The 27,825-nt window shown below is 38.3% G+C and overlaps 3 gene segments (V, D, J or C); all 3 read left to right on the top strand.

The window, feature by feature from the left end:
- Positions 1-27,825, top strand: part of LOC122970078 — a 916,362-nt gene that overhangs the window by 399,264 nt on the left and 489,273 nt on the right.
- The window catches only part of LOC122970080, an 891,879-nt gene that overhangs the window by 414,852 nt on the left and 449,202 nt on the right, over positions 1-27,825 (top strand).
- The window catches only part of LOC122970079, an 808,187-nt gene that overhangs the window by 401,385 nt on the left and 378,977 nt on the right, over positions 1-27,825 (top strand).

The raw sequence follows: 27,825 nt of genomic DNA, 5'->3' as shown, positions 1-27,825 counted from the left end.
CTCCCTCTCTCTCTCTCTTAGCATTTTATAATCAGTATATAAACATGTAATAAACAGTTTATAACACACTATAACATAGTTGTATGTAGATATAAATGTTTATTAACGTATCTGTAATAATATAAAATATTTCTTTATAGTTGTAATTATTGATGAAAACTGAACATTAATAAACATTTTAAATGTCATTATATCTGCTTATAACTACATTATAGTGTGTTATAGATCATTTATTAATTAAACTGTGATGGAGCTGTTAGCTTGTTAGCTTGTTAGCTTGGTGCTAATGTTACGTTTCCTGGACTAAACTCCATTTTTACATTATTATGTGTTTACAGTGTTTTATTAAATGAAGCGTTTATTTTTATTAAAATCACATAAAAACAGAGTTTGATGATTTAAGTCATAAACTTTCATCATAAAGTCGTTTTAAACGCAGAATTAAAGCAAAACAACCGAAACTCATTCGTCTCTTTTATTCACCCAAAATATATCTTACACTATGTTTTATTTATTTATTACTGTTTTTATCTTATCTCTTATTTTAGAATGAATTAAGGTTGTTTTGAGAAGCAAAACTGACATTCATCATGTAAAAAAAAAGTCACTTTTCATCATGTAAAACAGATTTTTGTGTCTTACAGTAATTTCAACCTTCAAACTTGTGTCAGAAATCAATAAAAAACAGAAAACGGTTGTTTTCTTGAAGCTCACAGCAACACATGATTGTTTCCCAGCTTGTCGTAAACTGTGTGTGTAATTTCCTGTCCAGTCAGGAGCAGCTGAGCGGCGTTCAGGTGAAGCCAAGAAACCCTCCGAGGAGATAAGAGAGAGAGAGAGAGAGATCGGATCTGCGCTCTCATTGGTTCTCGGCGTGTTTGAACGCTTGGCTGCCGCCGGCTCTTGTTTCTGCGCTGTCAGACATGTTGGTCTGTGCTGTTCCCACTGCTGCAGCCAACACAACAACAAAACTCATTATAAATAACCTTGGAAAGAGGAAACAAAGTGTGTGTGTGGGTGTATGTATGTGTGTGAGTGTCTGTACAGTTTTTTTCCTCCTTTTTTCATTCCACCAAATCAAACGTCCTGGTTGATTTGAATAAATCACAATCTTAACTGCTTCCTACGTCTCTGACAGCTCTGCCCACATCTCGCTCAAAAAAAAACCAAAACTCTCCTCTCGCTGGCGACAAGGAGAAAAAACATCAAAGCTGCCAGTTTTTATGATTTTCGCCTTTTCTCTTAACTCCACGGCAGCAGAAGCGAAAAGACTCAAGACCTCAAAAGAAAAACAGGCCTGAAGCTGTTGGCATGGCGACAGACGGGCAAAGCAAACGGAGGAGAAGGCAGCGAGATGATGAAGACCCCGGTGTTTGAAACACTTGAAAAGCTGCAGATTTACTTGATTTTCACACTCAAACATGAACTGAAAAGGAAGCGGAGAGAGACGGAGGAGAGAGAGAGAGAGATAAGAAAAGAATGACTGCAGATGAAGATAAAGAAAGGTTTCATTAAAGAGCCCAGAAGATGAAGAAAAAAAAGATCAAGGCCACTGAGAAAAGAGGGCAACAGGCAACAAAAGCAAAACATCAAAGCTTCAACAAGGTGGAAGTAGAAATCAGCTCTGTGCAGTCAGGAAGAAACAAGACTAACTACTGCTAGCATGTTGATGTTTAGCATCATGTGACCAAGAAGCTCCACATATACTGTCGACTTCACATAATGCAATCCAGGTCTGGCACCAATCAATGACATCATCTGTTCTGCTTTTTATGGTTTCCTGTTCTGATGTCGGATGTTAAACGTGGTCAAGTTCCAAAATATGAGGTGAACATACGTAGAAATGCTGCCTGCAAGTCAAAATTCAGGGCTTCAACCTGCTCTGAACGCTTCGTTTGCAATGTTTTTTTTCTACGTTGCTGACAAGCTGATGTCAGCCCGTTGTACATGCCCATAAATGGCATCTATTGTTAGCCTTGGTTGCTAAGGTGGTTGCTAAGGTGTTTCCATGTGTTGTCCACTCTCATATTTCAGATCTGATTCAGCTTCAACATAGTTGACATTTGGAGTAAAGAAGGAGAAAAAGAAGTGAAATCCCGCTACTATAGTTTGTTTACGTAGCCTCCGGAGCCAGAGGAAACTTCCTGAAAGCTGACCAATCAGAACAGAGTGGGCTCATCAGGAGGCGGGGCCTTAAAGAGACAGGAGCTAAAACGGCCTGTTTCAGACAGAGGCTGAACTGAGGGGCTGCATAAAGGACCAGTAGAAGATAAATAAGGAGATTTTAACTGGAAATCATGTAAAGATATTCCAGTAGAATATAAATATACACCTTTTAGAAGTTGTTGAGATATTTAACTTTGGAACAAAATGGTAAACCGACCGACTGACAGACACTAACATACATGAAGCTGTTCTGCTAGCTGTAAAATGCACCTTATAAGGTGGATGAGGAGGTCAGTGAAACCGTCAACAGGTCTCTTAAAACAGGTAAAGACTCAGAGACGTGTGTGAGATGTCGGTTGCTGCTGATGGAGGCGGTGCAGCCCTGCAGTCTGACACTGAACAGCCTCTAATGTACAAACAGTGAGGGGATTTTCCAATGTTGTTCTTAATCCTCTAAAAGCTGCTGGCAGAACGCCGAAGTTCCCTCTCCGTGTCTCTTTATATTCAATTCAGTTAAATGAAGCTCTGCTCGCATGGCGTTTTGATGCTAAAACATGTTGCCAAAGCATCTACTGTACATAAAGAGAGTAGAATAAATCATGTATGCAAGGAATGCATTTAAAAAGTGGTGATGTGCTGAAACTTTGAGCAAATGAGAACTAAACAACTGTGTAGAGCTGTGGATGTTTTATTCATTATATCTGTAGTAGTTGTTGGTGTTGTATTTAATGATTATTATTCTATTTATCTATCTATCTATCTATCTATCTATCTATCTATCTATCTATCTATCTATCTATCCACGTATCTATCTAAATACAGCAGGAAAAACACAAATTATAAACTAATACAGTCAATTATATGTAAAGTGATGTTATCCCAACTTGTTTTTGTGTATGTTTGCAGCTGTTTATCACAGAAATTATTAATAATTCCATTTTTAAAAATGTTTTACGGTCTGCAGACATGAATGAGATATTGTGTGAAAGCATCACATCAACACTTACAATAAAGAGCCGGAGTGAAACCAGAACTTCCTGGTTCTGTTCCAGAAACAGGAAAACCTCATTAAAAAATCTCATTAACATGTAACTCTGCTAATTAGTAGAAACGCAGCCTTGGAACAGAAGCTTACACACAGTATGACACAGTATGTCGTGTGTCTCGCTTCATATGTTTAGATAAGGACGGGAGTTTTCTGAAAAAGCCTTCTGATATCGTTGTTTATTCAATATTTATGTTTTTTAGCAGCGAGTCGCAGCGAGTTCAGACATGTCTAATAACAGCAGCCAGATAGCAGAATCACTGTGGCTCAGATCCAGCCCACATATCTTCCCACATATCGCGTGGAGTGATGGCACTCGGGTGGTTGCTCCCATGTCCCAGATCTGGGCCACAAGCAAGATATAGCAATGCCATATGTCAACAAACCAGATAAACCAGATAAACTGGCCCACATCCAGTGAGAGCGCCGCATCTTTACCAAAAAAGACCCACATTTGATTTGGGATATTTGGGACAATTTTTGCTATTTTACATGTGGGTCATTTCAGGCTCACACCCATTTTGTCAGATGGTGTCAGATAGATAGATAGATAGATAGATAGATAGATAGATAGATAGATAGATACTAGGGGTGTGCCCGAATACAAATACGTTATTCGGCAAAGCACAAATAGTGTTTGTTTGTTTTTTACAAATATTTGTTTAATACAAATATTTTAAGAATTATTTGTTTTCGGGAAGAAAAATAAAACATGTTAAATACCAGCGTGCAGGTCGGTTACATCACTACCTCAGTGTCTCTCCTCTGCTCCGCTGTGACGTCTATCAGCAGGTCTTAACGAGGGGAGTCACATCCACCTGCTACATGACGCACATTTCCTAATTTACTACTGACACAAGCGTCATGAACAGTTATTGTAACACTTACATTTTAAAATTAAAAGCATAATAAAAACAAAAACGGGATTTTTAAGCCTCTTTCCACTTTTATTCAAATACAAATAATTTTGCTGCCTCAACAAATACAGATACAAATACAAATACTGGACTCTCTGCACATCCCTGGTAGATAGATAGATTATATGCTGTTGTAGTCGACAACCAAAATATGTCAGTTTAACTGCAGCTGCTGCTTAAACCTGGAAAATTAACAAAGAGAAAATCTAAAGGTTTGATATATTTTATTACTACTTTCTTTTTTTTATCTTGTGGCACCCTTATGACATATTGTATCCTAGGCAACCACCTATATCTCGCCCCTGTGTGAAGTGCTATGACATCTGTTTTTGAATAAACTACTTTTTTTACAATCTCAGCTTCCACTGGGCGAGAGGCGGCGTCCATCCTGGACACCAGTCACACATACAGACAATTTACAGTCACCAGTTAACCTAACCTGCATGTTTTTGGTCTGTAGGAAGAAGCTGGATCACCCGGTGAGAACCAAACACACTCAAAAACCACATGAGTTCAGTCTGCATACTGACATCTGTCAGCAGGTTCTACTTTATCACTTTCTGAGTGTGAACATACAGAATCTGACCTTCTTCCTCTTTCGTCCCTCTGAGCCCATCACACTACTCACAATACATCAAATGAATTAGCCAGAGTGTCGTCTCTTTATGGTTTTAAGTGTTCGTTAGCAGCTCTGGAGCCATCTGAGGTTCACCAAGGTACATTTTGACAATTTAGAGATTTCCATCAGGTGCAGCCATAAATTATTTCTTTGTTTCCGTCTCTTCTTAAAAAAAAGATGAAACATGAAAATGTAAAAACACAAACAGCAGCTGAACTTTGAAGTGAACGAGTTGAGGCGTCACTGCTCTGCATGTGATCATATTAATAAAGTCAGTGAACACAACACTACGTCTCAGTATGACTCATAGAAATGACATAGAAAGGTTTTATCCACAGTGGAGCTGCTTTGTTGGTTTGGACTAAAATTACTTCCATTCATAGTTTAGCTTTTAACTCCACTTCCAGCTGTTTTTATGTTCGTTTTCAATTTGTGTGTAAAAATAACCTGAGTGGAAATATCAGACATTTAAAAACACACTTGTCTGAGGTGGAAAAGTTTGTGTATCAGTAAAAATTAAATGTGACTAAGTTCAATGGAAACAGACTTTATAGTAAACTCCTGGTTAATTGGAGTAAACTGATTGGCCATAAATGTACAGTGGGCGGGGCAAATCGTTTACCAATCAGGGTATCAATGAGAGTTGACTTCAACACGGTTTGTTTTCTGGTTTGTTGTTGTGTTTTCTGAAATGTTGTATTTAGTTATGTAGTTTTCTTAAATGTTGGTGAGTTGATGGTATTGTATGGCACCTCTGGGCCACCGTACTTTTCAGACATGTTGTGCATTTACATTTAACATATAAACATCCAAAAAAAACCCAAATGTGTCTGTATTTGAATGTGAAATGATAAACATAAAGATCCCCTCCAGACATGTTTTAAGACATATTAAAAAAAATACTCCTGTCTGATGTGGTTTGTCCATTAAAAAAAAAAAAATAAATAATAATAATAATAATAATTACCACCATCAAATCCTTAAAATGGCATCTATTCCTTGTCAATCATCAAAAATCCAGAACAAATATGCAAATATATTTCATTTCAGTGTTCTGGAGGCTTGAAGTTTCCATGTCACACTTGTGCAAGTTGAATATTGAACCGGGATTGACTCCAGACTAGTTGTGATGTCACAAATCCTGTTTATATATAAAAAAATTGAAGTTGAGTACAGAGAAACTCTCCATCTTCAGCAGATAAATGTGAAAACAAACTGTACACATGCACTAATTTAAACTGTAATTTGCTCAAGATTATAAAGATGCTTCCAGAAAACATTTCCTGAGAAATAACATTTCAGTTATAATGAAAATCTGTAAAACAATCTGTTACAACTGAGTTTTGAATAAATCCACATCTTCACTTTTTCCAGTGTAAAAAAACTGGATTCATATGGAGAGAAGCTGAAACATTCAGGGAACTCTGGGTAATGCTGCCCTCTGCTGTATTAAACCTCAAACTGCAGCTGATCAGTCATGTGACCTCCTGACTCATCTGTTCAAACAGATCAGACATGTATTATATATATAATATTATATATTATCATCCTTGAAACTGTTAAGAGTTCAGACTTGTGACTGACAATATAAATAAACAATATAATGTAATTTAATGTGTGTAGATTTATATTATGGAATAATTTAATTCAGATTACACATTAAAAAGTGTCCAGAATTTTCAAATATATATATATATTTTTAAAGAATATAGATAAAACAAATTAACACAGATTAGAAAGTAGGACTTCCTGTGATGTTTGAGTTTTATTTTTTCAGGTTAAAATTAAATAAAGTACATAAAACAAACATGAATCCTAGTGTGAATGTAGAAGGAAGTTTGGGACGAGTCGGACCGCAGAGTGAAGGAATCTCTGTAGAGGACGTCAGTTGATGCTGCGTGTTGTATGGATCAATAATTACACCATATTATTATATTGCAGCACTCATTGTTATATTGGCCCTGCACAGCCACCGTAGTTCAGTGGTCTATAAGGTTTATAACATATCAAATCATTTTTACTGTAGAATGATGCAGTAACAGTAAATATACAGTAACTGTTCTGTTCTTCTCTGTGACTTCAGTAAATATAAACAGACCATAATGAAGGGAAACTCCCAACACTGTGGTGGAAACCACTAAAACTGCTTTCCATACTGGTTTCACAGCTCCGTCACTCCGTCACATCTGATGTCTCTTCATCACTCAGACAGAGTTGATATCTTGAGAGACGCCGTTGTTCCTCTGGATCTCTGTCAGTCTAACAGCGTTATCTGATGTCACCAGGCTGCAGATGATGTCAGGAGGAGAAACTGGTCGTCGTCCAGTTCTACATACTGGGATACAGAAATAGATCACGTTACTGTGTTTGTACTGGACTGTGTTCCTCATGTATTACTGTAACTGGGATACTGTGACATGAATAATGACAGTAGTGAGTGACTACATACCTGTATAATGTTATTATTATTATTATTATTATTATTATTATTATTATTATTATTATTATTATTATTATTATTATCATTTTAAGGCCTCGGTTGATTACATGCTCCACAATTGCCTCTTCCTCTGTTTTGATGCCTTCCCTTCACTACACCACCATGCATCCTCCCTTCTCCTCCTCTTCCTCCTCCTCCTCCTCCTCTTCCTCCTCCTCTTCCTCCTCCTCTTCCTCCTCCTCTTCCTATATGAGCAGGCAGTTGTCTCTGTTCATCGTTTACCCGTCCAGGTTCCTCCATGTTCAGAAATTGTGTTGATTGTCTTGTGGTCGAGCTCTTTAAATATGTTTGACAATATTCATTCATTCATTTTTTTTTTTTAGTTTATTTCAAACATGTAAAAATAAACAGATAAAAACAAAAGAAGAAGAATATAATGAAATAAACAATAAACTCAAATCCCCATAAACAAGACAGATTTAGCAGACGTTACAACACTTCCATATAAATGTTTGTTATGACATAAATTATAATATCTGGACTGTTGTGTGTGTGATGATAACAATTCCTACATGTTTTGGAGAGAACAGTTGGCTTTAGGTTCATAATCAATATATTTTATAATAACAGTCTGATCAGTCAGTGTGTATTGTGTTGCCATGGTGATGAACCTACAGAGAATTATCAGTGACTCTTTATAGTGAGTTTCAGCTCATTGTTTAGCTTGAAATTTGAGTAAATTTTAGCTTGAAAATGATCATTCAATCAATGTTTTAGTTATTTTTTGAAGGAAAAAGGACAAAATTTGCTGGTTTCAGCTTCTCAAATACATTTCTTTGTCATATATGAGTGTGTTTATATGAACACTGGTATCCTGGTTTAGAAACATTCATTAATTGCAGCTTTAAAATAACAGATCAGTGATTCAGAAACAGATTAAAAACCAACAACAGTAAAATAAACTTACAGCCAAATAAAAGACAAAACTGGAATCACTACAGTTAAAGTTAAAACAAAGTCCAGTAAAATAACATTAATGGAACACTGACTGCAAACTGCAACAACTCAGAGATATTTTATAAATAAAACCTTTTAAAAACAGCAGAAATAAAGAAGCGTCCTGCTGGTCCAGAGGTTTAGGATGCTGATCATGTGATTCTGTTTTTCTCGACTGCCTCCGATCAAATAAAAGCAATAAAACGCCCCAAAAATATGCAGCACAATCATCTCTGACTGCAGCTTCCTGAACTAGTCAGACCTGTTGTACATGTGGTCAGTAGGTGGCGCTGCAGGAAGGTAAGAGAAGAAGAAGAAACAAGCACATGAAGTTATAATGAGGAACATAATAAGCAAATAAATACACAGATGAGTATTAACAGTTGTAGTAGTTTAAGGTTTTGTGGTGCAAATATTTTCATTCTTTATTACAATTTTTGTTTTAAAATTTCTGTTTTCTTCCTCTAAAGACTCAAAACTTGAAGCTAAACCTCAAAAAAATCAAAATAATTCAAATGCAAAGCTTCAGCATGAAGAACATTCTTATTTCTGTAGATTTATTATATTTAAATTATCTCCACAGCGAGCAGAATATGTCTTATTCTTTGTTTTGGTTTGTGTTATTAATATTTCTCATTGGGTTTAAACATCACCAGTAAATACAGTCTGCAGGACCAAAATCTGCCTTTAAATGACATCATTTTAGTCTTTAATATTATAATTGCATATAATTGACACAGTAAACTTGGAGATGTTGGAGATGCAGAGTGAAGGTCTCTGGCACAACTTCACCTACTTCCAAGGTGCACGGAGAAGAGAAAGAAGTCTAGAGAGAGTCATCCCTGATGAAGGCCACGAGCCGAAACACGTCGGTCAACCAATAAAGTTGTTCTTCATACTACAAGTGATGCTGGAGTTCTCTTCTTTCTAGCCTCTGGACAGAAGCCCAGTTTACCCCGTAGATATTATGACGTTTCTCTCTCCGCGTTTCTGCTTAAGAGGTTGTTTTGGCTTTGTGGCTCAAGGGTTGAGAGGACATCAGCATCAGGGAACCACCTGCAGCCAGATGGGTTAGACGCATCACATATTTCACTCATCCATACGTCGCATTGATGACTGGTTCAGCTGACTAACATGATTATATTTTATATTAAGTTAACAATAAATCTCATTTTTAAAAGCTTCTCTCCTTTGTCACTGACTCTGAGCCGGTTCGTGACAATATTTCATCTTTGCTGACACATAAATATCTTTTTTTGTCTAACTGACCCATTTTCTTTCCATCGCGTGAATCCTCTGAGCAGTAATCAGGTCACCAAACGTCTCTCATTCCAGACAGGTGATAATAACAAACACTTCTGAATTTATGGCAAATGTAACGTGATCTTCTTAATGACAAACAGTAGATTGTGAACTAATGAATGTGGGTGTAACCACATGCTGACAGTCACACCTGATCGCCTGCATTCTTCCTGGAACTCGTTCACACGACCTTCAAGCAGCTGTTGGAGCGTTTCTGGCTGCATTTTGTTTTTTTGTTATTTGTTGTTTTTTTTTTTGTCTGTGCGCCTCAAGCCAAACAGACGACATCCAATCACATGCAGACTCTTCCTGGAGTCTGTATGTCACCTTTCAGTCACAAAAGGTCAACAGGAACTCCAGCTGACGCAACTTTTTTAAGTTTAATTTAAATTAGGTCATCTTTCATGCCCAAGTTTTAATCCTCTTATTTCCTACAGCACCTGAACGCAGCATAATACCTAAAATACCAGTTAGTTTGTGCCAGATAACACGATGCCAGAACACGTTGACATATTGAACCGTCACTTATAAACCATATTAAATCAATAAATCAGCTTCGTTTGGTTACACGTGTCACACAGGTGAGTTTGTTTAGAGTCAAATAGTGTCTTCAAATCCCCCCAAAAAACTCTAAAAGCATAAAATGTTCGTGTAAATAGTATTTTGAATTATATAAAGTGTTTTTACCAAAGACAAGACACAAAAGGCTGAATGTCACAAGGAACAAAAGGCACAAATACAGCTGCAAAATTAAATACATTTGTTATTTTTGTTGTTTTATTTCATTTAAAATACCAGTTTCCAAACTTTTTTTTACATAAAAATTAAGTGATTTCTGCTTTGTCACAGGTTACAGCCTCAGTCAGTGTAGACAATGGGACTAATAGGGTTAAAGGACAATACTGTGATTTATAATATTTTTCTTATCGTCAACAAATGCCATGAAAACACAAAAACCAACAATGTGTTAAATGTAAAGTTTCAAATAGTCTCAGTAATTTCCTCAAACAGCTGGATGTTTGGTTTTCATCAAATCTCACTAAAACAGGAGGAAATAGTGCATTTGTTGGGGACTACTTTCCGTGGCGGATGAACCCACGTTTACTGTGGATGTGTCTCCTAGAAATCACGTGTATATACGACTGAATCGCAGCAGCAAGTAAGTTTAACACGATGCCGCCCAGATGACTCTTTCTGTCAACATGATGTTATTAAAATGTTAATTAACGTATCAAATATCACAGACGGTCGTTAAGGTGTTTTCTGTAATTAAAAGGAATCACCGCCTGCAGACCTGAAACCATCACAGGTAGACAGCGTGGCGGTTGCTTTTGGCTGTTGGTTTGTTGATGTTTTTAGTCTTTACGTCCAGTTTCAGTGACGACTTGTGATGCAACTGTGAGGTCACCGATTGACCTCTGTGTTAGGCCACACCCACTACGACCTGAAGAAAATCAACTCAGTTTAACTTTTCTTACACGTCAGGAAACAAAGAAAAACAACAGCATGAAATAAACAGATTATGACACAAGAAACTATAAAATATCAATCAGATTTGGATAAAAGAATAAAATATGAGAAAACTAAGATAAGAAACATGACAGGTGTAATAATCTCTCTACTGTAATAATACTTTAAATGGACAATGGATAGAAAGATGAGAACTCGAGCAACATTTGTAGTATTACAAACACCATTTAAATAAAGTCAGTTGGGTATGAAAATATATAAAAGACAACCAATCATATACATCCAGACACATATCAGCCAATGGGACGTCTACAATGGTCATGTGACTTCAGGCTGTACACAGCACTCCATAAAGCCTGTATGTCATATCTAATAGGCACATTTTTGGATGAACAAAAAACCCAAGTACCACCCCTTAGTTGCACCTTTCTAGTTAATGAACCAAATATGGCGTCACCCATGTCCCCATGACCACATGACCATATATCCAACCCATCTTTGTAGACGCCTCATTGGCTGATATGTGTCTGGATGTATATGATTGGTTGTCTTTTATATTTTTTCATACCCAACTGACTTTATTTAAATGTTGTTTGTAATGTGTTTGATGATGACCCTGATGAAGGCCACGAGCATCGGTCAACTAATAAAGTTGTTCTTCGTACAACGAGTGTTGCTGGAGTTCTCCTCTCTCTTTAGACTTCCCTCTCTTCTCCGTTCAGCGTTTACTGCAGCCGCAGTGACATTTTAACAAATGAACAAACAGGTTTTTGAGTCATTATATCGTCCAAAATCTTGTTACATGATCAGGAGCTTTATCTCCATGACGACACTGAACAGAGCAGATATTTTCAAACAGTTACTCATTTAAATGAGTTGTTGAAATTGTCATAAGTTCAATAATTTGAGGGTTAAATCTGTGACTTTGGACCTGCAGTGAAAACACATTTGAAGCTGCAGCTCTGCTGTTAAAGTGAGTGAATGTTGAATTGTTATTAAAAGACCAAATTGCTTTTAAAAATGATTCCCAAACTCATAGAAATGTGATATTTGTGCCTGTTGTTCAAGGTTTCAGCTGCAGTCAAACGAACACTCTGACTCTTAGGAACAGAAAGTGTTCAGAGGTCAAAACAGCTGCAATGATGATCAAACTCATATGAAGTTTTATTCAAGCTGTTCTTCCTCTGATGCTCCTGTCAGCTGTGCAGATAATTCCTCTGTTTCTGGACTGTTGCTTCAACAAGCAGCAGCAAAGTCTTAATATTTACAAAATTTTACTTTGTATTTTTGTTATTTTTGTCAGTTGCTGCTTCCTGAATAGACTGGATAGTTTTTTAGTTTTTTGTTTTTATATTTTGATGAGCTCTTGACAATTTGAATTTCCCTTCAGGGAACAATAAAGTAATATCTATCTGTCTATCTATCTATCTATCTATCTATCTATCTATCTATCTATCTATCTATCTATCTATCTATCTATCTATCTATCTATCCACCCAGCCATCCATCCATCCATCCATCCATCCATCCATCCATCCTTTAAAAATAAGAATGATAATATCCAAGTTTACATCCAAATATAATGCAAATGTTATTTTACAGTATATGACTGCAGGTCTGGCTACAGTATCAAACTGGAAACTTCACATTGTACAGCAGAATACTGCAGGCTGATCAATATACAGTAATTAACTGTTGAAGTAAATCATAGCGTCCACAGCTGCCAGCAGTTTACTGTAACTTTACAGGGAGAAGAGACGCAGATCCGGTTCAACAACGTGGTTTTGCAGAGGCTGCACAGGTAGAAACGGTGAGCTGAAACATCCGGAACAGAACTCAGTGTGGACGGTGACAAACAAACAAACAAAGAAACTGTAATTGCTGCATATGTGAGGCGGTGCACAAAAACTCCACAGCGTGAACCAAACACTTCATCTGACAGCAGGAAATCATTCATGTGAGCTAATTAATCTGTTACCCGTCAGGAGATCATCAGCCGTGACAGAGAAGAATGACACAGAAATAAAAACTAACATCTGCTGTTTCAATTTCATATTCATGAGACAAATGACAAGAATCTGAAATATGAGTTAGTATAGAATAAGTTTTACATTCATATGTGGACAATATACTTTACTCTTTTAAACTCTACATTTATTTGACAGCTTTAGTTACTTTTCAGATGAAGATTTGACACAATGGATAATATAACAAGCTTTTAAAATACAACACATTGTTAAAGATGAAACCAGTGGTTTCCAACCTTTTTGGCTTTTGACGTCTTACAAAAAGCAGTGTGTAGTCGGGGTCACATTTCACATGTCTATGAGTTGTTAACAGCTCCACCAAATAGTGATTTTTCCCTCTAAACTTCTCACATGCTTTCATTTCAATAAATGTTCAAATGATCCAATATTTCAGCAAAAATCAAAGATTAGAGAAAAAGTCCAAAAAACTGAAAACAGATTTGTGTATCAGAACTTTGTTTTTTCTTCTTTCCTCTCCCATTAATCATCTCACCACCCCTCAGATTTATCTGCTGACCCTTTGGAGGGGCCCCGACCCCTAGGTTGGGAACCACTGGACTAAACTAGCTAACTGTATATAAAGTAGTGTAAACTAGCTCCACCTCCAGCAGCTACAACAGTAACATGCTGCTCTAACACTGATGCTTCACTATTAATAATCTAATGATGTCATATATAATAATATATCAGTCAGAGGGACCAAACCACTACTTTTACTGCAATACTTTAACTACATCAAGCTCATAATACTTATGTACTTTTACTGCAATACTTTAACTACATCAAGCTCATAATACTTATGTACTTTTACTTGTAATGGAGTATTTTGCAGTATTGGTATTTTTACTGCAGTAAGTTCACTGCTGCTTGTAGATGTAACAGTTGTTGTCTTGCTCCTCTCTTGCATTGTTTAAATATCTTGGGATTGAGGGTTCTGGCAGAATATGAGGATGTACTTACAGTTTAATTTTGTCTGAATGTTCATGTTGTAAGACTCGTCTGTAGAGTCGTCTCCAGTCACGTTTTACATCTCAGCATCTGTGTTGTTATGTTGCTGGATGCAGCGGTGCTTCTGCATCTGTCGGGTATCATCGGTCCATGAAGGATCTCCAGAGTCGTGTCTGTTTGGGCGGAAATGGCAGCAGCAGGCTTCCATATCCGACTCCTCAAAGCTTGTTGTTCCCCGTTAATTATCTGGAACGCTGTGATGTACTTTGGCATCGGAGTTTCTAATCAAGTTGTGGAGTCGCTGCCAAAACCTTGTCATAACGAACAAAATGTAAAGATGAGTTTCTGTGATTAGTTTAACAATCTGGACCTGAATTCATCAAACTGCTGAAAGTTAAATTTTGGACTTGAGTGAAAGATAAAATTAAATATCGTTCACTTTTACTCACAAACTTCAAAATAAAAACTATTCATCAAACTTCTTTTGGCTTCAAAATTCTGTTAAATAATAATAAAAACACATTTTAGAGTCGTTTTAGAACTACAGGATATATCATCTGTATTGAACATTTGATGTAACATCACCTTTTCTTTTTTCTATTGTTGGTGTTTATCAGGGATGCAAACAAACAAACAAACAAGAATAAATCTGTTATTGATTTTTACTATCAATCACTTTCTAATCATCAGTGTGGAACTAAATTCTGCTTATTATATGATTTCTCTGATGTTCCAACATCAGAATCAGAACCACAATTCTGTTTCCATTTCAGGCAATTTCCAATTATTTCATCCCAACATATACATTATAAATAAGAGACTGTTGTTCATTCCATATGTTAATTGTTGTAGATTTATAGATTTCACACAAAAAAATGAACTTATAATTAAACTTGTTCTTGCAGAATAACTCACCCCTGAATTAATTGGAAGGATGTTGGGTCAATCCATATCTCTGATTGGCTATTCCTTCATGTGATCATTTGGCTGTAAGTAGCAGTAAGTCACTTGATAAATGTGTCTTATTGATCACACTCAGCCAACATTTCTTTTACTTTTAAGTTGGTTCTTTAGAGTATTTTCAGTGTCATTCTTAGAAGTTTGTTAAATACAGTCTCTAATTAACGGAGGGTTTGTCCTGTGACGTCTATCAGCAGGTCTCAATGAGGGGAGTCACATCCACCTGCCACATGACGCACATTTCTTAATTTGGACATCACTCCTGGAGTTGGGGGTGTTCCCCAGAGATAAAGCTGAACTACTGACACAAGTAAAGTGCTTTCAAGGGACTCTTTATAACCTGTTGTTCCTCTTCTCCTTTCCACAAAGTTAGGCTGTAAAAAATTAGGCAATAATTGAAAAGTGCGAAGCAAAAATCGCCTTTGAAGTTTTTCCCTACATGTTACACAGTTCAAGAGGTCCCACACCGGGTCTCGAACTCCTTCGTAAGGTAGTTTATTCATGAACAATTATTGTAACGCTTTAATTCTCTAATATTAAAAGTGTAATAAAAAGAAAAACAGGATTTTTAAGCCTCTTTCCACTTTTATTCGAATACAAATACAAATAATTTTGCTGCCTCAACAAATATAGATACAAATACAAATATTGGGCTCTCTGCACATCCCCAGTATGTACAGTCTATCAATAAATAGTCTCAGTCTATTAATAAATATAAATATACATACACAAATATGAATATGAAATATATAGTGCTGCTTGAAAGTTTATGAACCCTTTAGAATTTGCTCTATTTCCGCATAAATATGACCTAAAACGGTCCTAAAACTAGATAAAGAGACATCAGTTACACAAATGAGACAAAAACCTTTTCCCAATGTTACATATCGATGGCCAAAGAGCAAAACCTTGTGTTAACAATACCGTAATAACCGTACAAACATACCATAAACAATACCACATAATGTAGTAACATAGTCCAAAAACAGTGTATTAAAAGTTTTTTTTAAACAAGTTTTCTCAAAAAAGTGAATTTTTCAGATAGGTTTTGCTCTTCGGCCATCGATATTTGTGTGCGGCAAAAGTATGTGAACCTCTAGGATTATCAGTTCAATTAGAGTTGGGTGTTTCAATCAATGGGATGACAATCAAGTGTGAGTCTGGGAGGCCCTGCCTTATTTAAAGAAGAGAAATCTGGGTCTTTACTATCAAACTCTGAGCTTCACAACACAGGTTTGTGGAAGTGTGTCATGGCTTGAACAAAGTAGATTTCTGAGGATCTTAGAAGAAGAGTTGCTAGTACTCACCTGGCTGGAAAGGGTTACAAAACCATTTCTAAAGAGTTTGGACTCCACCAGTTGACTATCAGGCAGATTGTGTACAAATGGAAGACAGCCAACACCATTGTTACTCTCCCCAGGAGTGGTTGAACAACAAAGATCACACCAAGAGCAAATGTGTAATAGTCCAGGAGGCCATAATGGACCCCAGAGTAACGTCTAGGAAAGTAAAGGTCTCTCGTGCAGTGTTCATGAGTCCACCATCAGGACAACATTGAACATCAATGGTGTACATGGCAGAGTTGCCATGTACACGACTCTCACGACTCTCCAAAAAGAACATTGCTGCTGTTTACGGTTGGCTCAAGACCACGTCAGAAGGCTGTTGGAACAATGTTCTGTGGACGGATGAGACCAAAATCCAACTTTTCGGCTTGAATGAGAAGCGTTATGCTTGGCGATTAGCAAACACTGTATTCCAGCATTCCAGTTGTACCAGCAAATTCTACAGGAAAATGTCAAAGTATCCGTCTGTGAACTGAAGCTCAACAGAAAATAGGTCATGCAGTAAGACAACAACCCTAAACACACAAGTTGATCTACCAAAGAACGGTTAGAGCAGAAGAAAGACAATGTTTTGGAAAAGCCGAATTAAAGTTCTTAATCCTATAGAAGTGCTGTGGCTGAACATGCTCCTCATCTTCAGTAGCTCTTCATCAAGGGGATGGGAGGGGTTCCCCAGGTTAGCGGCCAGCTTCCTCCTCATCCTCGCCTCCGCAACCACCTCCAAACAAAGTATTTCTTAATTGCAGGTTGCACTGTCAAAATGGCACAAAATGTCACTCGACAACTTTCACATCTGTATCAACCATGCAGACCGAATACTTAGTTACTTACTTAATTACTGAAGGAAATACTTCTCTAACAATTGTGGCCTGCGCATTGATGTGGGAAGGAAATGTCTTCAGGTCATTAATCATGATCATGAATATTAATTAGTCGAAGTGTTTGCTCATATCTGACGTCATGATTACAGTAAGGGATGATACATATAGAAGGTAGAGAGGAGACCAAGACATCGAGAGCAAAGAGACGACAGCATCACTTAACTCGACTTAACTTCACTCCAATATCCTGGTGAGTTTTTCATTTAGGTTTTATAATTTCCTCTATTTATGCATTGAAAAATTATTATGATTAAATGTTTTTTTTTAATGATTTAGGAGTTGCATGCTATTTTTTTTATTTAGTTTGCAGTGTTTGTTTAGTTGCATTTAAGATTAAGAAGGTGATGTTGCTGATGCAGGAAAGGTGAGCATGTGCTTTTTTTCATAATTTCTGATTTGTGAATGTGTGACGGGGATCAAAAGCTTCATGATACTTGAAAACTACATTGAAATTAGATTGGGTTTTTGTTGTTGTTGTTGTTTCACATTCCTGTCTTTTTGTTTTATAATGGCTTTGAAGCCAAAATGTCTCAATATCAGCTTGAATATGATTTATTTTTTTTAGTGTTTACCAAAATGTTGTTGATTCTACTTTCTCGGATCTGAGAATTTGCTGCGGTTCATTCATATCTTTGGGCTCTGGGCTTTTGATTTGTTGTCATTTCTGAGGTTTTGAAGATTCATGCAGATTTATTTGTATGCTAACAAACACTGGAGCCTAAGTTAAGTCTTAATATTTTGCTTAACTCTACACTATGAGACACAGGCCCCCAGAGAATGGAGGCATTTTATTATTTTACTGAAAATATTCATGTAAAGATTGACCATCTCCTTTATGTCCATTTTCATTTTCTTCCAGGAGATGACCACATGTAGTTTTGGTGGAGAAAGCAGAGGACGGCAGAAACCAATCACGATGTTTATCAAGAGTTTTATCATCATCGTCCTTCTACTTATTAGTAAGTAATCAAAGCAAAATGTTTAATTAGGAAACAACAACTAAATGTGATGATGTATGACTGAATTCTGATCAAACTCTGACTAATCTGAAACCAAATTAACAAGCAACCAGCAGCCAGCCTGCTGAGGGAAGCCTGAGACTCAAGTGTCCTGGAAGCAACACAACCACAGTGGCCCCGACAACAACAACCACAGTGGCCCCGACAACAACCACAGTGGCCCCGACAACAACCACAGTGGCCCTGACAACAACAACCACAGTGGCCCCGACAACAACAACCACAGTGGCCCCGACAACAACAACCACAGTGGCCCCGACAACAACCACAGTGGCCCTGACAACAACAACCACAGTGGCCCCGACAACAACAACCACAGTGGCCCCGACAACAATAACCACAGTGGCCCTGACAACAACCACAGTGGCCCCGACAACAACAACCACAGTGGCCCCGACAACAACAACCACAGTGGCCCCGACAACAACCACAGTGGCCCTGACAACAACAACCACAGTGGCCCCGACAACAACAACCACAGTGGCCCCGACAACAACAACCACAGTGGCCCTGACAACAACCACAGTGGTCCCCAAAACAACCACAGTGGCCCCGACAACAACAACCACAGTGGTCCCCAAAACAACCACAGTGGCCCCCAAAACAACCACAGTGGCCCCGACAACAACAACCACAGTGGCCCCGACAACAACAACCACAGTGGTCCCCAAAACAACCACAGTGGCCCCGACAACAACCACAGTGGTCCCCAAAACAACCACAGTGGTCCCCAAAACAACCACAGTGGCCCCGACAACAACCACAGTGGCCCCGACAACAACAACCACTGTGGTCCCCAAAACAACCACAGTGGCCCCGACAACAACAACCACAGTGGTCCCCGAAACAACCACAGTGGCCCCGACAACAACCACAGTGGCCCCGACAAAAACCACAATGGCCCCAACAACAACCACAGTGGTCCCCAAAACAACCACAGTGGCCCCAAAAACAACCACAGTGGCCCCGACAAAAACCACAATGGCCCTGACAACAACCACAGTGGCCCCGACAACAACAACCACAGTGGCCCCAACAACAACAACCACAGTGGCCCCAACAACAACCACAGTGGTCCCCAAAACAACCACAGTGGCCCCGACAACAACCACAGTGGCCCCGACAACAACAACCACAGTGGCCTCGACAACAACCACAGTGGTCCCCAAAACAACCACAGTGGCCCCGACAACAACCACAGTGGCCCCGACAACAACAACCACAGTGGCCCCAAAAACAACCACAGTGGCCCCGACAACAACAACCACAGTGGTCCCCAAAACAACCACAGTGGCCCCGACAACAACCACTGTGGTCCCCAAAACAACCACAGTGGCCCCGACAACAACAACCACAGTGGTCCCCAAAACAACCACAGTGGCCCCGACAACAACCACAGTGGCCCCGACAACAACAACCACAGTGGCCCCCAAAACAACCACAGTGGCCCCGACAACAACCACAGTGGCCCCGACAACAACAACCACAGTGGCCCCGACAACAACAACCACAGTGGCCCCGACAACAACAACCACAGTGGCCCCAAAAACGACCACAGTGGCCTTGACAACAACCACAGTGGCAGCAGGAGCAGCACTGGTACCCTCACAAAGCACAATTTTATCAACAGTGACATCATCAATGTCAACTGCAACAATAACAGGACTACCAGCAGCAGCAAGTGCAACAGCAGCAGCAGCAGCTGCAGCTGCAGCTGTGGCAGCGACAGCAGCAGCAACAGCAGCAGCAGCATCAGCAGCCACTAAGGGACCCGAAGCTGAAGCAGCAGCAGTAACTGCAGAAGCTGCTGCCAGAGCTGCACAAGAGGCAGCAATAGCTTCTGAAGCAGTAATGAATGGACGACTGTCACCAACAGCAGCAGCAGAGGCAGCAAAAAAATCAGCACAAGCAGCCAAAGCAGCATCTATTGCAGCACAACAAGCAGCTGAAACAGCACCAGCATCAAGAGCAGAACTAGCAGAAATAATAGCAGAGGCATCATCAAATGCATCAATGGCAGCAGATAAAGTAGCAGAAGCAGCAGCAAAGGCTGCATCTTCAATAACAGCAGAAACTGCAAAAGCAGCTGCAACAGCTGCAACAGAAGCAGCAGTAGCTGCAACAAGAACACTGATAGAAATACAGGCGGCACTGTCAAAAGCAGCCTCAGAACCAACAACAGGAACAAACACAGAAACAGCAATAATGCAGTTATTATTGGCAGTAGCAAAAACAGCAGCAGGAATGGCTGCAGCAACAGCAACTAAAGCAAAAGCAGCAGCAGAAGCCGCAGCAGCTGCTGTAACAGCAACAACTGAAAAAACTGCAGCTGAAAAGGCAGCAGAGGCAGCACAAACAGCTGGGGAAGCAACATCAAGAGCAAAGACAGCAGCAGCTGCAGGAAAAGCAGCAGCAGTGGTTGCTGCTGCAGCAAATCTTGATAGACCTACAGCTACAACAACAACCACAGCAGCAACAACAACAACAACAATGGAAACTCTAATAGAAACACCATCAGCAGAGGCCACACTGACAACAGCATCTCAAGTGATGACACCTCAAGTAACGCCAAAAACAACAGCAACAATCACTAAAACAGCAGCACCAAATGCAGCAGCATCAGGGACAAACACAACCAGAACAACAGCAGCACCAACAGTGGCAGCAGCACAAGAAGCAGCAGTGGTGGGAATGACAGCAGCAGCAGCAGCAGCGACAGCAGCGGCTGCCTCAGCAGCAGCAGCTGCTGCTGGATCAGCAACATCCACCACAGCAGAAAATGCAGCTAAATCTGCAAAAGTAGCAGCAAGATCTGCCACCTCAGTTGCAGCGGGGGCAGCACCGGTAGAGGTGGCAGTAGACGCAGCAAAGAAAGCAGCTGCAGCAGCAGACGCAGCAGCACAAGCAGCAATTCAAGCAACAGCAACATCATCATCAGCAGCAGCATCAGTGTCACTCCGAGCAACACAAATAGCAGTATCAGCATTAAAATCAGCAAAAGCAGCCAGAACTGCAGCAACAGCAGCAACAACAGCAGCATCTGGAAACGCAACACCAGAAACAATGTCAGCAGCTGCAGAAGCTGCCAGAACGGTGGCTGCAGAATCAGCAGAATCAGCAGAAGCTTTACAGAACGTACTATCAGACGCCGCAGGGTTAACAGCAGCGAAACGTGCATCAATAGCAGAAGCACAAGCGGTGGCAGAGATGGCGCAAGCAACAGCAGTAACAGCAACAACAGCAGTGGAAGCAGCAGTGCAGGCAGCAGGAACGACAACACAAAACACAGCAGACATAGCAGCAATGATGACATCAACAGCGCAGGCTGCAGCAACAGCTGCTTCAGCTGCAGCAACAGCAGCACAAGCAGCTGTGTCAAGAGTTCCCGCCGGAAACGCAACAGCAACAACAGGATCTGGATCTGGATCTGAATCTGGATCTGGATCACCAGCAACTGTGGCTGCAGTCAACAACAGAATGAGTCTCATTTCTGTGGCTGTTGCAGCTGTGATGCTTCTATAAAGAGCAACATCTCACAACATGTCAGCTGCAAACAGCTGATATTTAATCTTTTAAATAGGTGTAAATGATTGTATTTATTACCCTTTATTTATTGTGTGCATGTGTGAGTTGATGGTTCATCACATGACCGACAGAAAACGATCTCTGGATTGATTATAAGTAAAGTTATTATACTTATTATTCTTTTCTGCGTGTGTGTGTGTGTGTGTGTGTGTGTGTGTGTGTGTGTGTGTGTGTGTGTGTGCGCGCGCGCAAAAGATGTTACAATTCTGTTCATTTATATGAATTTCTTAATATTGAAAGGAACTTATAATTCTATGAAATATGTAAATAGTTTATTGTAATTATCTGTATTCTATCTGTGATTGTAAAACAGCTGCGCTCAACCCAGTCTATGAAAGAATATGCTAACTTCATAATCAATAAATGAACGATAACTTAATTTTTTTGGCTTTGTTCTGCTTCGTTTCATCAGCATCTCAAACCAAATATGTCAGACTGAATTTAGATGTTTTCATTTCATGCTGTGGAACAAGATGTTACAGTGACGCAGTCAGAGAGACTTAAAGGATGATATTATTGTCGAGAGTTAAATTATAATGAAAAACACTTACTGTACCTTCTGAACTGTAAATATAAATCACTAATTTTATGTTACATATTCCACTTTGGTTCACTTCAACCACAATTTCCTGTGATTGGCTACAGAAATAATAAGAAAAAATATAAAAAGAAAGAAAAAAATATAGAAAGTACTTTACAATATGAAAATTAAATAATAAGATAAGAAAGAACTTTATTAATCCCAAAGGAAATTCTTGCGCCATCAACATGCTCAATGCTACGTAAATACTACGTACAATAAATAAAAATAAGATAAAGAGAAAGATAAACTAGAATAAAATATTCACACAGTGCAGCAGTAAGTACAATATGAAAACTGCATGCTGCACGTGTACACGCTCACACATACGCCAAAGCACAGACACTCTCATTACATTATTTTATTTATTTTATGTCTTTGCCTGGTTTATTCTGCCTACATCATGTTTGCTTTTTGATCATACGGCTGCTTGTTTGCTTATTTCTGTGGATTACGTGACTTCTGTATTTGCTTATAATGTGTGTTGAGCTGCAGGAGTTTTCTAAATCTCACCTGCACAGTTTGCTTTTTTCTTTTTTTGTTGTTGTGTTTCTGCTGCTTTGTTTTACCATGCAAATAAATAAATAAATTTATTAATTAATAATAAAAGTAATAATAATTAATCATTTTTCTTAAGAAAAAAATATGAAAATTAAATAATAATAATAATAAATTTATTTTTTTCTTACAAAACATAGAAGGTACTTGTGAAAACTTAATAATAATAATAATAATAATAATAATAATAATAATAATAATAATAATAATAATAATTAACTTAACTTATACAGCACACAGTAAAACGGGGTTAAAAACAGACTCACTGTGGGTCATTATAGAATCACTACAACACTGATGAAGTGTTTGTGTTATTTTTTTATATTACTGTTGGTTTTCTGGCTCATGATAAGAAAAAATGAGTAAAATAAACAATTAAAACAGATAACACATATTACACACACACACATTTTAATATTAAAATAAAATCTTTAGGCCAACATTACAATTGCAAGTGACTTTACACAGAACTACTCTCTGGAGACTGAAAACCTGATGAAGGAACATGTCACCCAGAGCAGCAGTGAGACTCACTGACGTGTTTTTAATAAGATATATCAGCTTTGATACAAACACAATACCTGTTAGTAGATCAGTTCATCGTTGGTTTTGATAATAATAAAGAAAATTACCAAACATATGCTTCAAGTTCAGTTAACTAACATGTTTAAGGCAGCAGTTTGAGTTATTAAGGGAACTGAATTCAATACTTTTTAAGACGTTTCAAGACCTGCAGATGTGCAGAGGGTCCAGTATTTGTATTTGTATCTGTATTTGTTGAGGCAGCAAAATTATTTTTAATTGTATTCGAAAAGTGGAGAGAGGCTTAAAAATCCTGTGTTTATGTTTTTATTATGCTTTTAATTTGTGTGTTAAGTGTTAAAAGTGTTACAATAAGTGTTCATGAAGCATGTGTCAGTAGTTCAGCTTCATCTCTGGGGAACACCCCCAACTCCAGGACTGATGCCCAAATAAGGAAATGTGCGTCATGTAGCAGGTGGATGTGACTCCCCTCACTGAGACCTGCTGATAGACGTCACAGCGGAGCAGAGGAGAGACACTGAGATAGTGATGTAACCGACCTGCATGCTGGTATTTGACATGGATTTTTTTTTCTTTCCGAAAACAAATAATTTTTAAAATATTTGTATGAAACAAATAGTCGTAAAAAAAAACAAACACTATTTGTGCTTTGCCGAATAACGTATTTGTATTCGGGCACACCCCTACTGCAGATACACTGAGTAAACAACAGTAATGAATATGTATATGTAGCAGCTTCAACAGTTTTAAACTTAAAACTACTCTGCTAGTTTACTACCAGATAGTGTTTGTTTGCTCGTTTGCATATTTATTTATTTACTTGTCATTTTCTTCTTTATTGTTTTGAAAGTGTTGCTGTCTGTTTACGTTATTTATTGTTGTGTGTTCACAAACCTTCTGGAGTTTCATTGTGGATTGTGTAGATTCATGTATGTAGGTATCATGCATATATTGATCTTTACTGTCTGTCCAGCTCTGAGACTCTTCTCCATCACATATTTCATCATGTCATCATAAATGCAAATCAGCCGCAGCAGCGCTCAGAGGCTGATCTGACTCACCTACATGAACACTGTTATCATGCTTCAGTCTGATTTCAGCTGCTGGGAGTCACAGGTTGGACTGTTAGTACGTTCCAAATATCATTCCTCAATAAAAACCAACCCAGGACTCATTCCTGATACTCAGAAAGTTGCACACATTCATCCCTGTTCATTAGAAATGAAACCATATGAATGTGAAATGAGAGGTTTGTTTTTTGAATTGCTCCTCTGCTGTGGAGGAAGCTGAGCAGGTTTATTTGAGTAAGACCTTTAAACACAAAGGCTATGCAAAGAGTCATCCATTCATTTTCCTTCAATCAACCAGATAAGAGTTGAGATTAAAATCTCAGTTTCAAGTCATAGATACAAAAGAGTACCACAATATATCCACATAAGATGCATAAACAGGTACGTTTTTCCAATTTGTAATCTAAAATGAAAGAAGAATAATGATACATTTAAAAGCAAACACACTGACCAAGAGTGCTATTTATTTATCCTTTGAACTGACTAACAGGACCAGTTCCAGTGTTTCCAGTGTGTTAAACCAGCAGTCAGGTGTCCATATGAACAGTGAAAGAGGTTTTCCTCGCTGTAATCAGGGACATTGGCACTAAAAAGACGGTAACATGTATGTGAGGGACTGTTTATTCATAGCTTGCACTCAATTGTATTTTTCTCTTTCTGTTTTATCTGTCCTATTCTATTTTTTTACCTCTTAAATCCTATTTAAATGTGTCTTTTTATAATGGCTTGTCGGGCGGCTGTGGCTCAGGAGGTAGAGCAGGTCGTCCACTAATCGGAAAATCGGCGGTTCGATTCCCGACTCCTCCAGTCCACATGTCGATGTGTCCTTGGGCAAGATACTGAACCCCGAATTGCTCCTGATGGCTGTATCATTCAGCCAGAGTGGTCGGAAGACTAGAAAGGCGCTATACAAGTACAGTCTATTTACCATCTTGTGTTTCTAATTTACATCTTCTCTTAATGTTTGTTTCACTTTGCCTCGTGTCGACTAAAAGTTCAGGTACCCAGAAGATCATCTCAGGAACTAAACTTTAAGTCTTTGATGTGCATCCTGTTTGTGTTTTCATGTGAGGAACCAGGTAGATCCTGCAAATTAGACCCATGACGAATTAAAAAATTACAGCCGTGCTTGAAACACATTCACACATGAGGAAACAACAGATTTATCTTGTTGTTCTTTGTGTTTCCTGCTGCATGAGTTGGATGTGATGAATGAATGGAATGAATGAGTGTTTGTCTCCACATTGAATCATCTGCTGAGTGTTTGAGGCTTTTATTTCTGCTGTAGAACAAAACAATATTAAACAACTAGAAAATAATATTCATTTCTCTCATTTGCTGCTTTGTTCTCGCTACCGCTGCTCCCTCTCTCTCTCTTGCTCTTTTTCTCTCGTCTTTTTGACATGATGTATACTCCGGTCTCTCCAGTGGAAACACAGTATCAGAAGGTTTTTAGTATGTGGGGAAAGTTCCTGCAGCTGAAATGCAGCTTTTGAATTTCCTTGTTTCTGAAAGGTGTTATAAAAATAAATTTGCCTTGCCTGAACTTGCCTAAGCTATGCTAACCGCACCCTGACGTGACACGTGCCAACTCATTACTTCAAACACAAACATGTGAGAGTGATAACGATCTTCTCACCGCAATATTTCCCTCAGCTGAAGCTGAGCAGAAGGTTGAACTGAGACGTGTTTATGCCAACACGTCCTCATACCGAAACAAAATAGTTCTGTTTCCAATGACTCCCAAAACGACATATATGAGTGTTTTCAGTGCCCTCTAATGGACAGATGGGGATCAGATCAACCAATAGGAGCGTATTATGCCAACTTCCATAACCGTTACTCATGTCCATTAAACAATAATGTTTTATGATGTGACAACGACTGTGGTTAAGGAAGATCATGGTTTGCATTTAAATGATCACTTGACACGTGGTTTATATTTCTGTAACGTTATGTAGCCTTTGTCGTCATGGCAACAGTAAACACCACAACGTTATGGTTTTTTAAAGAATGTTCTGACGGCGGTTGGAAACATGACGCTCTCGGATGGAAGCGGGAAGCTTTTATCAACCCGCCTCCTCATAATGAGGCAGAAATCATCTCGTTAAGTCGCCTCATAATGACGTCATACGTCCAGAAATGAGGAAGAATTTAACGCTGATGGTGACGTTGTTGTTACTGGTTTTCTTTTTTTTTTTCACATTCTTGATTTGGTAGTGATTGATTATGTATGAAGAGGATGAACACAGAGGTTTAGTTGTGTATGATGGACACTGGGAGGACAGTTTTACTATGTGTGAATGACTGATTGATTGATTGATTGGTATAGAATAGGGGTAGGACTAGCATGTTGCTTCTTCTTACTCTTTTTTGGATTTGAAATGTTTATTTATATTGTTTATTGAGAGTCTGTTGTATATGTTTGTTGTTAATTTTATTGGGTTTTTTTGCTTTATTTCTACTTATATATTTTATATTTTTTATACTTTTGCCTCACTTCCCCGGGTCATAATTACTACAGCCTCTAGATGGCGTAAATGTAACTAGAGGTCCTCTTGCTGGACAGAATGTTTGACTTATGTATTCTATTGTTTTTCTTGTGAGCAACGGCTGGTTTTTGCTGATGAATCACAAATCACAAAAATTTAGATTCAAGATTTGTCCTTTTTTTTTTTTTTTTTTTTTTTTTACATAACAGGATTATAAAGACTAAGAGTTTGACACCAGCTCAGGTTAATTATAGAATGAACTGCTTCATGTGTACAGTACTTACACATGAATGCATTAGTAAAAATATCTAATAATATAACACAGAATGACACCTACAGAGTCCATTATCCTGCTAAATGAGCACTACTGTAGTTCTGCACTTTAACTTTAATTAAAAAAGAGGTCTCAACTCTCAAGCACCATTTAAATTAAACTTCAAACTGCACTAAAACTAGATTATTTCATTCCCCTTGAAGATTTTTAAACTTTCAAATCGGATGTTTTTTATGACTCTTGTTAACTGTTTTTATTAATTCTTTGTTGATTGTGCCTGTCTGGCCTTAGTTGTGTTGTTTATGTCTGATGATGAATGTTTCTTGTTTTCATATCTCAATCTCAACAAGACTACATGATTCAATTTTTTTTTAAAAATACAAATAATTAATTGGTTAGTGGATTTATGCCAGTTGTTTCCTCACAAATTATAGTTTAATAGGCACATTTTGACGTCTCATATTAGAATATATAATCTTTTCTTTTGATTGTTGCCTCCTGGAATAATATACTGTCAGAGCTTATTATTATTATTATTGGTGAATTTAAAGGGTAGGTTCACAATTTTTCATGTTCAAATGATCCAA

This window comes from Thunnus albacares, chromosome 19 (genome assembly GCF_914725855.1).
Source record: "Thunnus albacares chromosome 19, fThuAlb1.1, whole genome shotgun sequence".
Taxonomy (NCBI): Eukaryota; Metazoa; Chordata; class Actinopteri; order Scombriformes; family Scombridae; genus Thunnus; species Thunnus albacares.
This window is presented reverse-complemented; position numbering and strand designations above follow the sequence as displayed.